The sequence below is a fragment of the Anas acuta genome, chromosome 5 (genome assembly GCF_963932015.1).
Source record: "Anas acuta chromosome 5, bAnaAcu1.1, whole genome shotgun sequence".
In the NCBI taxonomy this organism is placed as follows: domain Eukaryota; kingdom Metazoa; phylum Chordata; class Aves; order Anseriformes; family Anatidae; genus Anas; species Anas acuta.
In genome coordinates, this window is record NC_088983.1 from 1,006,382 (window position 1) to 1,022,000 (window position 15,619).

At 45.6% G+C, this 15,619-nt stretch overlaps 1 long non-coding RNA gene across 4 annotated transcripts in view; it reads right to left on the reverse strand.

The window, feature by feature from the left end:
* LOC137856627 (uncharacterized) overlaps positions 1–9,405 on the reverse strand; it is a 35,732-nt gene extending 26,327 nt beyond the window's left edge. For 2 of the 4 annotated variants that reach the window (XR_011096656.1, XR_011096654.1), the window contains exon 1: positions 9,213–9,402. This is a non-coding gene — a long non-coding RNA (uncharacterized lncRNA). Of the gene's footprint in view, positions 1–9,040; positions 9,148–9,212 lie in introns of all 4 variants that reach the window. The other 2 variants (XR_011096653.1, XR_011096655.1) reach the window with 2 other exon arrangements.
* Positions 9,406–15,619: the final 6,214 nt, after the last annotated feature.

Genomic DNA, 15,619 nt, shown 5'->3' on the forward strand with positions numbered 1-15,619 from the left:
AGACTAGCAAGTGAAGATTAAATTAAGGCAGGAACAATAATGCCACAAAAACGCCATCACAAGGAAGTTAAGGCTGGAGCATTTTGAAGGAGGCAGCACACCACTGAGTTTCAAAGCCAACTGCATGCTGCAGATAGATTGGGAAACTTGATCTGCTTCTCGATGTTTGGGAAGAGCATGTCTGGAAAGGAGGAATCCTTGGTCCAAGGTAGACCTGACCCAGGGCAGAGGCGCCGTCCCAGGGAGCTTCACACACAGAGTGGGAACGACACCCACTCCCTTGCATCTAAGCTCACTTCTGCTCTCAGATTACTTGCTTTTAAACACATTAGACTCAAAATATGACACAAAGAACTACTTAAGGAATATAGAAGTAATCACCATAAAGGTGCTTTTAAAATAAAAGATGCTGATGTTAAGTTAGAAAACACCTAAGGCGTATATAGTTATTGAGAAGTCTTGCAAAAAAAAATCCATCCTTTAACTCTTTCACTGTACTACTGAAGTCTGGAACACCAACATGTGACCCAGAACAATGCTCCAGGCACAAAAATGCCAAATTCTTGCCATGACTTCTATGAGGTTAGGTATTGCCAACTCTACTTCCACTTACAAAAAAGACAGAGAGGTTATACTTGGGTTGGTGTAGTCCCAAATAATGATAGTGGGCCAACTGAAGTACAACACTGTGCCACCAGCTGACAGAGAAATGCTGAGCTCCATACTTGGCACCATTGAAGATTTCAATAGTTTAGTAAAATCTTATACACTGAAGTCCTGATTTACAGCAAGGTAAGCTATTGATGAGACCATGCTTAACCCCCCTATTGTGGCAATCTTGAGGAAGTGTTTGCATTCTATGGCAGCTGTGATGCCTGGTACACAGTACAGCAATAGAGTACACGATATCCAGTACACAGCATTAATCTGAAGCCTGCATAGCACTGATTCACATCACAGGGATACCAATCCTACCTATAATTTTCTATTTTCCAGGAGACAGATGCTGCACTGAGATGCTCACCAATAACTGCCTGGTTAAATGGTAACACCTTCACTGCCCTGGTGGGAGGTTCTCTTTCTACCTTGCAGATGAATTGCTTCTCCCAATAACATCCTTAAGGATGAACAATGATAGCTCTTGGGGAGGTATGGGGGGGGGTACTGATACTGCTATTTACTATTTACTGCTGCAGAGCAGAGGTTAATACTGCAAATAATTTATGCTACTAAGCATGCTGGTAAGACACCTCACAGTAATAAAAATTGAGTGCTCTGGAGGAATAAATTGCTGTGCTTGATGCACCCCAGGGTACGCTTGGCCTTTTGGCTGCCAGGGCAAACTGCTGGCTCACATTCAGCTTGCCATTAACCAAAATTCCCACATCCTTCCTGTGGGACTGCTCTCTAGCCTATCATCCCCCAACCTCTACGTACAGGCAGGGTTTCCCCAACCCTGGTGAGGAACCCAGCACTTGCTTTTGTTAAACCTCATATTGCTGGTGACTGCCCAGCCCTCTGGGCTGTCCAGATCTGACCTCTCATCGCTCCTTCCACTTCAGTGTCATCCACCCACTTATCTGCCAGGTCAATGGGTGCAGCACCCTTACACCTCCCTTTCAAGGCCCTAAGCCTGTAGGAGAACAAGCCCTCACCTAGGTGTTGGTGCTGGGTTTAAGTGCAGGGCAGCACACGGCTGATGGCTGGACTGACCCAGGTGCTGCACAGCAAGGGAGAGAGCAGGCGAGCTGCTGGGTGCTGAGCTGGGGGCAGCATGCTGCTGCTGCTCCACACCAAGGAACACTGCTGCATGATGAGGTGCAGAGAGAACCACTATTTGTACAGCAAACATCCTACCAGGAATCTCTTAAAGGCACTAAAATGAAAATAAATGTGTACAGAAAGTGTCTTCATGTGAAATTGAGAATGAGCAGTCTGTGTAAGATCCCAAAGAGCCCTTTTTCCACCAGTAGTAAGTTTATTACTTGGGACTATCAATGTTAGAAATGAACAGGTTGTGGTTTCTCAGACTAGAAACCGATTTTAATCTGGATCATAGAACATGTGGGAAATTTTCAAGTTCCTGCATTATCCAGCAATAATCAAATTAGCCTGGGCTGGGGGCAAAAAAAATATCTTCTGCCAAAGGCCTTCATGATGCAGCTCATCAGCATCGCCAAACCAAGTGATTTTCTTCTTAATATGAATCAGAATATAAACCAGATTCCCTCATGTAAGAGGATCAAATTAACACCTTTGAGCAGCACCATGTGAGTTTCTTATTAGGATACATCTTTTACTGCCCAGTATTGATCAGAGCTCCAGCATCAGTTCCTAGCTTTGACCAGTGAGCATTGACTGCTCCAGACTGCTTCTCGTACAAAGCAGGGACCCGGAGGCATCCACCTACTTCCAGCAGACTGACTCATGACCAAATCCATTACTTGGGTGTCTGTATTTGGAACATCTCAGATATCCATATTACCTGTACTGAGGGCCATGGAGTACAGCATCCTGCTACCTGAAGCCAAAAATCCCGTCATTTTCTGCCCTTTATAAAAACCTGCGATCCCATACTACTGGCTACCACACATCATGCACTCGCATAATTACTTTATTCACATGCTAAGTGCACACAGTCACTCAGCACTCAGTTCAGAACGCATTTGTTTCCGTGATGCAGGGGGACATTTCTGCACTTGTACATAATCCTCCTGCTTTCACAGCACAGACCTGGGAGCACATCCCTGCTAATCCCCTGACACACATCCCACTCGGTCAGGCACATCTGCTCAGCAGCCTTAACCTGCTCTCCTCCATCCTGGGAAGCAACTGGTTGCATGAGGGGAGAAAAATAAAAAGACTTCTGATGCCCACTGCAGCATATTTAATACTCCAGCACAAAACAGGCCTGGCACTAGCAGGCTCTCTGGGGAGCAGCATGACTCGGGGTGTGCACACCACAGGCACCGTGCTTCCAGCTGGTCAGGGAGAGCAGGCTGTCTGCCAGGTGCTGCTCTGGCCTCCCAGGAGAGAAACACCAGCTAAATCATGCCAAAACAGGCTAATGCTGGTATACCAAGTGGCACTGATTCAGATTTACACTGGTGGCAGAAAAGAGGAATTGGCAGAAGGCAGGATACTGGAGATCACATCCCATGAAGGATGAGATGTGCCCAAGTGTTTCAGTCAGAAGATTTATATAGCTTTATCAGCTAGGTAACCTATAAAGGAAAAGCACTCCTTGGTAACTCATTCTATTACTATAGCTCTAACACAGCTGCATCTCATGCAATGGCAAGACAGAATCTCACCACTTAGGAGCCCTTAAATCAGCATGAACAGCACATGCAATTTTTCACATCTATTTCCCTATAAGTTTAGTAATAAAACTAACATCTTTTGAATCATGTGCAGTGACTACAGCTTTACAAAAGCCAGTGAGAAGACAGAAGTGATTAACATGATACCATAAAGTTGTTACAAATTTTCCTGTTTCAAGTTTGGAGGAAGCTAAGAGCAAAATCGTGCAAGGACCTGTACCCTTTGGAGGCATGCAGTGAGTGATAGTTAAGGTCAGATACAAAAGATTAAGATCACCTGACTATTGCAGATGCTCCATATGATTTTAAAACAACAGGTTATTTACAGAACAGCCTGGAAAGAAGAAAAAAAAAAAAAAAAAACAGAACAGAAAGAAGAAGACCCCAAAACACCTCTAAATGGGGGAATATTGCCTGGGGCAGGAGTGAAAGGGGTTTTGCTGTAATGCCTGACAGCACAACATCACCATGCGATGTAAGAAGCCCTGCCACAGGGAGCCTGGGGCCAGCCCCTGGCTGAGCACCCCCACATCCCCATCGGGTCCCTGTATGGAGCAACCAAAGCCTCCCCCCAACATGTCAATGAGCAGGCATTTGTGCTGCTCCTCCTGTGCAGTGAGCAGTGGCCAGGGGCAGATTTAGAATCATTGTCCAGTTGCAGACACCACTCTCAGTCCCTCAGATATATTTTGGCTACAGAAAATCCATAACCCATGCCCTGCTGGTGTGCAGAGCCCAATAAAGAGCACAGGAGCCTTTGCTCCCAGGCTGCCCTAGCAGAGCAGGCAGCAGCAGAGCAGGGAAGGTTCGTGCTGGGCTTGCTGTGCTCTCTGCAGAAAGCAGCAGGTGTCAGGGCAGCAGGCATCCAGCCTGGTCTGGAGCTGCCTTTCTGCTGACTAAAGCTGCTCAGATGGCCTTCGGGCTGCTTCGAGTTGCCAAAATCCCAGGGACAGACACTAGCCTGGAGCTGCAGGGTAACTCGGGTACCACCTGGTGCTGTCAATGGCATCAGCCCCCGGTGCAGCCGGCACTGGCAGCACCAAGCACAGGGCTGCCTCCTCCAGTGCCGCGATGGGAGGCCAGGACTTTGGGAAGAGATGGGGTTGAGAACTGGGGAGGAGCCAGCACACAGCATCAGGTGCCCGCTGCCTGGGAAGGGTCAGCAGCATTTCCAGAGGGCTACCAAAAGGATCCTAGAAGTAGGGCTGATGATGATCAGATGTCTGATACAAGATTTGTTTTCCACTTCTTATGCTTTTATGTCTTGCCCAGCATAACACAGGACTCAAACACTCCTTTTACCTGTTCTCTTCCTGCTTCCCCCTTACAGGGCATGTAAACATCTAGTTTTTCAGTGAAGTCAGGCAGTTGCCAAAAGTAGCAATTTCCAGTGGTACTTTTCACCCAGTGTATCTTAATTGCTAAAGAAAACAGGCTCTTACAGCTTGTTTTATTCATACCATCTATTAATTTGTTCTTAATCACTAGCCCCCTGCTGAGTCACATCTCCTTAGTGCCACAGCTATTACTCTAGCAGGGAGATTAGATCATTTATGCCTGTGTGAACTCACTAGGACACTCAGGGGTGGTTTCCCCACAAGTTTGCACACTTGCATGACTGATTAGGCTTCAGATGAGAGCAGCACCCAGCAGTGTCTCAGGAGCAGGTCAGGGCATGCTGCTACCAGATCCTCTTGTGGAACTTAGACTGACGTGTGGTGTTAGTACATAGAGAAAAAGCTCTCTGGTCTCATCCCTGACCATGCTGTGCTCTAGATACTTGCTGATGTTTCAAGAGGCCACTTTCAAGGCCAGGTTCAGTGCACAGCCCAACACTCCCCACTCATTATGGTCTGCAAGCCCCAGGGGGAAACTCAAATGGACATTTCTGTTGAAGTTACCCCATTTTTCAGGGCCTATATACATATTTAACAAGCTTCCAAATGCAGGCAACCACATTCCCTTCCCTACAGGATTTTCCAGCATCGACATCTCCTGGAGGCTGGCCAGAGATATCAGATCATGGATCTAAAGGTTCCTTCTGTTATGGCACTCGCAGGAACATACTGATGAAGATGGTTTTAGATAAGAGCAGAGAAGTCACTGGCAGGAACAGGGAAATTCATTCATGGTCAGAGCACCAGGGGCCCAGAGCTATTCAGAGGAGGAGCAGTCTCTCCTTGTTATGGTCAAATAATCAGAAATCAGAGCAGACAGAAAGAAAATAGGCTGTAAAAGTGTCAGACCACTCAGACAAGGAGGTACATCTCTGGCAAAGCATGAAGATTAGCAATGGAAATAGAAATAAGTTAATTGCTTCTTCCAACCTCACAGCAGGTGTTCTGGGAAAGGGAGGAGAGAAAGGGAGCTCACAGAATTTGGGAGGACAGAATCCAGACATTGTGCCAGCTTTGCTCCTTCTTTCCCATACTAGTCTTCTCAGTCTACTGTGTCAGAGATACAATGGTAACAAGTCATCAGAAAACACTCTGAACTGCATTTAACCAACAGGCAGGTGATCTGGTGCTTTTCCCCAGAGCTCACCAGGAGCAGTGGTAGGGTTCAAGCGAAGTGGCTGTAGCATCATCATTGCTGTAATTCAATCTAGCTGAGCCTCCTATCCTTTACTTTTTTGGCACTTTACAGAGAGAACCATCAGATTAAAAATCTGTTTTGAAACTAAAAACATTAAAAACTAAGCCAAGGAATGGGTCCCCACCTCACAGCAGAGCAGCACAGAATCAAGTGAAGGGCAAATCATCCCATTTATAGTGTCCTCGGGACAGTATCTCTGCTCTCCTGCAGTGCTGCACGCAGCCTTTTTCCTTCAGCTTAGGAAAACATCCTCCATCAACGACTGGCAAACAGGGGCTGCAGCTCCTTGCTGTTCCCTACCCAGGAGAGCAGCACGTCCTGCTAGCAGCAGGGAGATGTGCCAGCACGGAGCGCACAGGCTGGGTTTTGCTTTTTTGGAGCTGTGCAAAAGAAAACCCTGTAACATCAGAGTGCTGACCGGGGGCATTTAAACAGCCAGCTCCATCCTCCTTTTGGAAAGGACACAGTAAATTTCAGGAAGAGAGAAGCACCCTAAGGCAAGTTTCCTAGGACCATTTCTTCCCAGACAGCACATATCACAAGAATGTTCGTCCAGGCTGGTTTGACCCTTCTTAACTGTTGTTGAAGAAAGGTGAAAACGAGGGCATGTTTTGTTCTCACTGTAATAGCAAGAGGGCCAGTCACTACAAAGCTGATAGAGGAACTGTAAGAAGGGAAATACCCACTGCAGCTGAAGATCAGTTAGCCCCTTTGCCTGAAGGCAAGTTGCAAGGCATAGAGACACACACACCAATGCCTTTCCTCTCAGTGAGTCTTGAAGAAGCCAAAACAAAGATAAAACTGGATTTGCCTCATTCATGCCAACGCATCCTTCCCAGAGGATACCAGACTGTAACTGCAGATCTGGAGAGGTTCCTTCACAAAACCCGGCAAGCAGCACCTCAACCACCAACACAACACCAGAAGGCTATTTTAGTGAGCCTTAGAGCTCCACTTGGCATGAGGGCACCACATGCTCTCCCCTGAGCTCTGGAAAATTTCTTTGCTTTGTTTTGGCACATAGTTTATCTCCATTTCCTACTGGGAGCTTGCAAAGCAGCAACAGGCTGCTCACAGGCTCCTTGCTTTTTGGTTGCTCTTAAAGAAAAGACAATAAAGGAGACAATTACCACAATTTTCTTCTGACATCCTCTTTTTTCTAACCTCTACCTGGATATATTGGCCTCAGTCTCCTCCTGCCTGCCACACCTCCCTGTATCATGACTGCCACTGCCTTGTATGCCAAATGCTTCTCGAACCAGACTCTCCCCCCTTCCCTTGTCCAGGTCCCAGATACCACCTTTTTCTTGTTTTGAGACTAACCCTCAGGAAACACAATTTAGTGCTTTCCCAGTTTTTATCTTTACACCTCATCCTGCTGAGAAATCCACTGAGCCTGTAGGAGACCCCAGCCCTCCCAGTAACCCCCCTCCCCCATTTCTGCATCTTCCCAGCCTCACATGGCAGATCTGGATAGCACCCACCTCACACAAGGTCTAGGACTATGACTGCAGCACTGTGTTTATTCTGTCAGTCTGAGATGTCACCTATAGGGACCCCATAGCTCTTGTCTTTTCCAAGATTATTGTATCGTCATCACATGCAATACTCATGCCTACTCATTCCTTTTACACTGACAGCCTGGCAACACATCCACATCCCTAAAGGCCGCATAGAGTAGTAACTTTGCCCCTCAAACATATGAAAAATGTTACCAGTTTGCTGAATTACAAAATAGCTTCATAATGGCTGAATTGGAACGTGTAATTTTTTAAAACACTTTCTTACACAGCATTTAAGCTTTAGTAAGCCCTAATATCCTAATATTAACTTCAAGACAAAGTTGGTTTTTTTTTTTTTTTTTTTAAAGACCACATCAACAGCAGTAACTTAAACACATAAGCAACTCAGGCAGGTAGCTACGCTGAGTCAATGCACTTACTGCTTTGCTTGTATCACTTTTAACCTTATTAAGAAGCACATCAATATCAGTACAATGAGGATTATGCTATTTTAAAGAGAAAAAGCACCCTGCAAATAAAAAGCTCCCCACACGGAATGAAAACCTCTCTGGAGGAAGCACAAACATTCACTGCCTTCCCACTTACAATTGATTGCCTTTGGAAAGAGGCAAACAAGTCAATAGCAAGAATGATAACAGGAACCAAAGGCATCAGATTAAGAAAGGAGTAAAACAAAAAGAGCAGCAACAAAAAATATCTTCAGAGTGCAAGTTTAAATCCAGGATATTGGTACTTAAACTGTGAAATTATTCAGTCTGCTAACATAACACCCATATATAGATCAACATACACCAGCAATTCCACAGGAGTTCAGTTGATCACATAGGTTTTCATACGGCAGATATGATTACTTAAACCAGAAGAGGAAATACTGCTCAGTTCACATATTTTCAGCCAGTTTAAGTGACAATAGACATGAACCAAAGACAGACTCAAAGAGCTTGAAGAGTAACAGGTTGAGTCCACACAGCCCTGAGGAGAGCACCAGTAACATTCCCACCTTCATGCAACCAAGTGGCTTCTGCAGAAATTTGTATTTATATATATATATATATATATATATATATATATGTGTGCGTGTGTGTGTATTATCTCTGCTGTCATCCTTAGAGGATTAACTGTCATGAAACATATTTGCTGTATGCAGAGCACACCACAACCTGTGATGCTCACTGTCACATCAGGAGCCATATGGCCATTTTGCCCCGTGCCCATCAGCTACATGCCCACTGCCTGGCCCAGAGACCAGGCTGCTGGAAACAGAGCAGGGGCTGCAGCACTAACACCATGCCCACAAAGCAGCTCATCCTCAGACCAAGAAAAGCATGGGTTGGAAGCTACCTGCAGCACACGAGTACATTGAACTAGTTGGGGAGCTCCAAGCCTGCAGGTGCAGGTTTAAGCCCATGCAGCACAGAGGCATATCTCCACCTCCTCTGTCTTACAGAGAGCTGCTGCTGCAAGCTGCCTGGCTCTTCTGTAAGTCTCACATCACAGCCTTAAATCAGGAGGTGACTCGTGCACGTGTTCAAGCTCTGTTACAAGAGGAGAGCATACAGGCTTTATTCCTATCAGCTTCTCATTCTCACACGTGCTTACACTTCCCTCTGTGCTTCCTTCTCCAGTCTAGCCCTCCAAACCACATTAAAGCAAATGAAGTAGTCACACTTCTACTACAGCAACTCCATTGCCATCCTCTTAAGCATCTAAAAGAGAGAATGAATAGAAATAAGAACCTGAACTTAAATCCATCCACTTCTGAAACACCTACCTGCACTGTGCATTAACGTGCTTACTCACCACACAGCTAGGAGCTCTCAGGAGCTACCAGCACCCCACTTAGAAGGAGCAGGAGCCTCCTGGGCTGCCTCCTTTGAAGGGCCATCAGCCCTCCTGCAGGTGGTGATCATCAGATTGCGTTAAGATTAGATGGAGCCTAATTACGACCTGCTAACTCTGCTAGACTGATTTGGATCAATCACACTAAAATGATCAGAGCTGCAGGTTACTTTAAACTGAAATTAAGAGGTGGAATTAGCATTTCAATCACGTAGGGAACTCCTCCCAAACCCACGGATTTAGGCATACCATCCATACCTTACTTGCTTCATTTGCAGCGTTAGTACAGAGCATGTCTGTCCCATTGCCTACCATGCCATCTATCTCAGGAACCACACAAATCACTTCTGTTAAAAGCACATCACATTTACTAATGTACTACTGTGATTATGGTACTACTACTGTCTAAACTTGCACTTCATTAGTAGCCAAAACACAGTGTTTAGCAAAGAAGTTGCACTTTCTATTCCATGTGTGCAGAGACCTAATGCTCTCCCTTATCTGTGTGCCATGTTTCCTACACGGGCAGTTTGTTGCATCCCTACAGCATGATTTATTTATGTCATGCAAACTCCTCAAGCCTAACATTTTCTACCTTGTGTAGCTACGAAAGGAAAATATTTCAACAAATGCAACACCACCCAGAGGAGCTGATTGTGGGGAGGGGAGGGCTGGTGGAAGGGAATCAAAAGATTATTTTGCTGGTCAGTTTTGGTGATTAAAGTGGCTGGCTGTAGGGGAAATCATCCCTAACGCACAGACCCTCGGTCCTGAGGGCATCTGCAGGAAGCATTTGCAGCTTTTGCACAAACCCTCTTCTAAATGTAGGGTTCTTCAGCAAATTGTTTTTAAAAGAGAATTAGAAAGATTAATTTAGGAACAAAGGGACATTTTCTAATTGCTGTTAGATACTTCAAGGCATGTTTCATGGGACTATTAATAAAGTGCCCCAAGGGAATGAAGAAACCAACACATCACATTCAAGACAAGAATTAATGACCCCATAAAATACTCCCTGGTGTACCCTAAAGCTAAACTGAGAATATTTATAAATTAAAAATTAACATTTCCAAGCCTCCTACTGGCAGCAGCTGTATTGCTGAAGAAGACATAAGTGACAGCTTTAAAACAACAGAATGAAACAAAACCAAACAAGAAAACAACACAGTAGCAGCACTCGCAATATACTTTTTTTTTTTTTTATCAATTCCTGCTCCTGATAAATGACAGATGTAAGTTGGTATTACCATGCTAGCAGCAAACTTGTTATTTCTGAACTTGTTCACAAGATGCAGTATAATAGATTGCTGATATTGATGTTACGTTGACAACGCTTTGACCTTGCAAAATTTCACAGAAGAAAAATGCATAGGCCATGGACTGAGCTGCAATTTTTTTTAATGACAGGCCGGTGAAGATTGAAGGAGCAGCTCCCAACCATGTATCAATCACTATTTTTCACCTCCTTCGAAACCGAGAAAAAAAGTTTGATAAATGACAGTATTTTAAAATTTACCCAATCAAAGTGTGTTTTGGTCTAAAACTCTAACATCAAAACTTCACATTTGCACACTTTGGTTTGACAAGGAAAATCATACGTTTTGCGGAATTTACTTCACCGAAATGAGATTCATTGAAGTCCGCAGATGAGAACTCAAGAGTCACGGCTTGCTCGTAATAAAGGCTGGCCAGGGAGCAATTTTATTTCACGAAGGGCGTTGACATGGTAGGCATTGGTGAACGCTGATCTGCATAGCAGCAGCGGGAGCCGCGGGCTGCTTGGGCCCTCCCCAGGGGCCAGGCAGGATGGGTGGCAGCACGCTGCTGGCTGGGGTGGGATGCCCAGCAGAGCGCTGTGCCGGCACAGCCAGCATCTTTCAGCCTGGTCCTAGGTTGTGCCACCATTCACGCAAAGTCAAACATTTTCTCAGAGAAGTGCTGTATTTTGCCATGGCACTTGGCAGGCCGCTCCCTTTACCCACAGCCACAGGCATTACCTGGCCGCTCGGTGTCAGGAGAGCTGCTGGCTCCTCCAGAGGAGCTGCACCTTTCCTCTCTCATTCCAGGCTGAGAAAAAAAAGTAAATCTGCTCAAGTCTAGTTAATATAAAATAATAGAACAGAGATACCATAAATCAAATTTTCAAGGTAATTGACTTAAAAATATATATTATTCACATTAAAAATACAAGCATTCCCAAGGGGAAAAACAAACAAACAAAACCCACAAAGCCACACTGGATTAATATGCAAATAGCCAATATATGAAGAAGCAAACACCAGTGAGACCTCACCAGCACGTGTGCTCCTCTGAGGGCCCTGCAGTGTCCAGTATCAAATGCACTGCTGCAATACCTTCACTAACATCTGGGAGGAAAAAGCGCTTCATGTGATAAAATTGTTTGTGGAACGGGCATTATCTGCAGCAGAAAAAAACACCCAAAACAAGGTGGGGAGGCTGGGCCTGTGCAAACACCACACTGCCAGGGCAGCAGACCGAGCTGGTGCAGCCTGGAAGCGCCTGCACGCCAGGGAGAGCCTGCCCTGGGGACAGCTCTGCATTGCCTTGGGATTTGGTTTGGGTAATGCAGTGCATTAAGGACAAAAAAAGGAAATATTTTTCTTTAACATAGTTTTTGTCACTTTTTCAGGTCTTTCTCTGTTTTCACTCCTTTCTTTCTGACATTGTTTTACAAATTATCGTTGCAAGAAAAGCCACACTGCTCAGTCCACGCTGCAGCCACAGAGCAGCAGGAACAAAACACGCAGCCAAACCACGACACTGGCCCAAGGAAGGTTGCTGGCAGACCAGCTGCACGGATTGCTCTCCGTTCCCCTGTCCCCATTCTCTGCACCCCAAACTGACCCATCGGGTTCGTGACTCATTGCAGCAGCAGTGGGAAAAGCCCCTTCAGTTCTCCTCCAAGCTGATACGACTGCAGTTGCAAATTATTGTCTGTTTATACTGCAACACCATCTGCAAAGCCCCTTTTTGGTATAAATTATATGTTGAGTACAGAGCCTGGACCACAGCTATCAAAACCTCATCAAGAGTGCTGCTTACGCCAACAAACAATCCCGCAGCAGCTCCGTTTCCCGAGCAGCTTTGGCAGCGGGGACGGGCCAGCAACACAAATAGATGCTGCCCACAGTGTGGTTTTACTGCTCGGTGTTTTCTCTTTCTGGGAAGGCTGCTGTGCCGTGCCTGAGACCTGGCAGCACGCAGCAAGCAGGGGGAGACCAGGGGAGAGCAGAGGGGAAGGGGCGGAGGAGATCTCAGCGCCAGCGCCCACATCTCATGCAGCCCTTGGGCAGCAGCACCCCAGGCACACGTTTAATTTGCTTCTGTAGATAAAGTAGGGGACAAAGGTCAGCAAAACAGAAAAATTGATTTCCAGGCACATCTCTACACGTTTTCCTACTTTAAAAACTATGTTGGTGATCAAAAGAATACATGTTAGGCTTTAGAGTGTCAATTTCCCTTGAACACCTTAAAAGGGTTTTGCAGACTTCCCTTGCCAGGAGCTGGAGCAGTTTCCCAGTCTGAGTGCTGTCCTGCACTGAAAGGAGAGAGTTTGTCCCCTGGCAACACCGGGCCTGGCTATGCTCAGCTCAGTGGGCAGGAGGTGGCTCCCCAAAGCTGTTCATGTTGAAACTGGACAGTGAGCAGGCAGGCTAAAATTGCTCTTGGTTCTGGGAGAGACGATCATGGAAATTAGTAAATATAGGAGATCTATGTGGGAATAACCAGTAATGCACAAGGTACAGATATGTTGGAAAAGGTATGTTTTAATTTTCTTGCTCAGTAAGAACGTTTGTTCATGCTGGATTTCCAAAGAAACCCCTGCATTTTAAAAAACAAAAGCCTAGCGAGGTGTTCGGTGCCAACCAGGAAATCAGGACACCCTCATTCTTCACTTCTCCATCCCACTCCAGCTTCTCGTGGCACAGGGCTTTACCTGGGGGGTTCTGTGGGGCAGTCAGCATGTCCCTCCCCTCTGCAGTGGTGGGACCTGAGTGATGGGGTGTCCCACGTCCCTGCATGAAGCCCTCCTGGGCCCCGCCAGCCCCAGCACCCCACATTTCCAGCCAAGCTAGGGAGCTGGGCTTGGGGCAGACCAAGGGGGATTTCCATCTCTGATTCTCTCTGCAGACACAGCTGAAACTTAGGCACTCAGGCTGGAAATGACAAATTAGGCACTGAATTTGCCTGGGATCTTGAGCTTCTCAACAGCTCGTGCATGGATCTGTGGGCGAGCGGGAGATGCCAGGCACAGCCCACATCTCTCACACTTTTTCTCACAAACAAACCTCCTGGGTAAACAAAATGGTCAATAGGATATAAATCTAATTATAATACAAGTGAGCGTCTGAGCCTTTGCCTGAAAAACAAAGCCTTTGAATTTTCTTCTTTCAAGGGATCACGAAGGAAATCAGGCACATTTTTAGTTAGAGCAGGAAGTGCAGGATAAAAACTTGAGAAGCTACCTCCCCGTGAAATTGCCTTAACTGTCCATGTCTGTTAAGCTTCTAAGTTGCTTAAACCTCTAAATCACTGGAATATTCACAATCCTGACTCTGGCACCGATGTACAATTTGGCATGACTGCAACTCACTGGATAGCAGCCTGGAGAAGAGGCTACAGCAAGCAGTTGGGTAATTTATTAAACCTTTATATCGCAAGCACCGGTCACTAAGCCTATTATTGCACAGCACACAAGTGAATTACAATTGTGGTGTAGAAAAGGATTTTCATATTTCAGTGTCTTCTCCATTCTGCTCTTTGGTATTGCTCCCTTACCAATTTTGCTAAAAGGACTTGCACATTTGCCAAGGTACATATTCTATAATATCACCTACTCGCTGCTAAATTACTCACAGCAGTTAGGCAACATCCACTGTACCATATGTTATTGGGATAAAAACAAACACACACACACAGATAACTTGAAAACAAATCTTATGTAAAGAAATATTATTTAAGGAGGAAACTGAGGCTTCTTTTCCTGCGCCGTTGCTTCATGCATGGCAGAAGCCCCTGCAGCCTGGGGGCCACTGGTTTTGCAGCAGGCGCTTATGGCTGTGGTCAGGCTGTCCCACAGCAGCCCACACCACCCAGCGAGGTGGCACCCCCCATGCCTGTCCAGCTGCCTCCTGCACGGCCCCGGGCACCATGGAGCACCCCCAAGGCACAGCTGAGGAAGCACCAGAAGTGCCCACAGCCTGCAAAAGCCAGCAGCCTAGTGAAACGCCCCTCGTCTCGTCCCTTGCTCAGGGCCTTGAACGTACGTGCTCTGTTGATATGCATTGTGCTGACCTGAATCTGTGAAGGTCACAAAAATGATAGAAAATTACACATATCCTTAGCTAACTTAATAAGCCAATTCCGTGGAGGGTCGTGGCAGATATTTTGTTATTCATGACCTTGAGGTTCTAATTCTTAAGTGATAATGAGATGTAACCTACACGTTTTACAGCCAAGAGCCTGGTAATGGAGAGAGGTTCTTTTCACCTTGGGAAGCTTTACTCTAATTTAATACATAACAACCAGAAAATGATCTTGGATTTCACACCTTTTTGGTGCTATCACATTCTGTAACAGTGCAGCAAACTCCCCATTAGGTATCATTTCTTATTTCTTCAAAAGACTATTTGAGGAAAGAAGAGCTGAGATGCGAGGCTGTTTCTTAGCAGGATAGTGGACAGGGAAACCAAAACCATTGGAACCTATTTATTTTAAATGATAAAGATTCAGTTTACATATTCAATAGAAAGCTCTTGTTACTTCTAAATGAGGCAGAAAGCTGCATATTCATGAATTTATGAGATTTGCAGTAAGAGCAAACCAAGCACAGATGCACATGAACACACAGTAAATAAAACTGTTTTTAAAAATCACATCTTTAAAAACACAATATTTCAAAAAGAAATGTTTTATTTTGCTGTTGGTGGTGGGTTTTTTAGATAATCTATTTATTTAGCATTTCCACCAAAAACAAATACAATGCTTGGACAACAGTATCAAGAAATAAGTTTGATATAATAAGCCAGGCAATACTTGTAGCTGTACTGTTTGGTGCCTCTGGTGTTTGACTGCCAGTCTCACAAGATTTCTCCAAAAAGAAAATGAGCTTACAGTCTGTTATGAAAATTATCAGCGGACCACATAATCTAGTTACAAATGGCTTACACAGTTCAGGACTCAAACCAGCGAACACATTGCCCTGGAAACCCTTGGTAAGCCAGCAGAGCCGGTTGTTGGGGGCCAGGCTCGCCCGTGGCTGATGGCAGAGCCCTCATTCTGGGGTGCTGCAGGGTGCAGGGAGGTGGCTGACCCTCA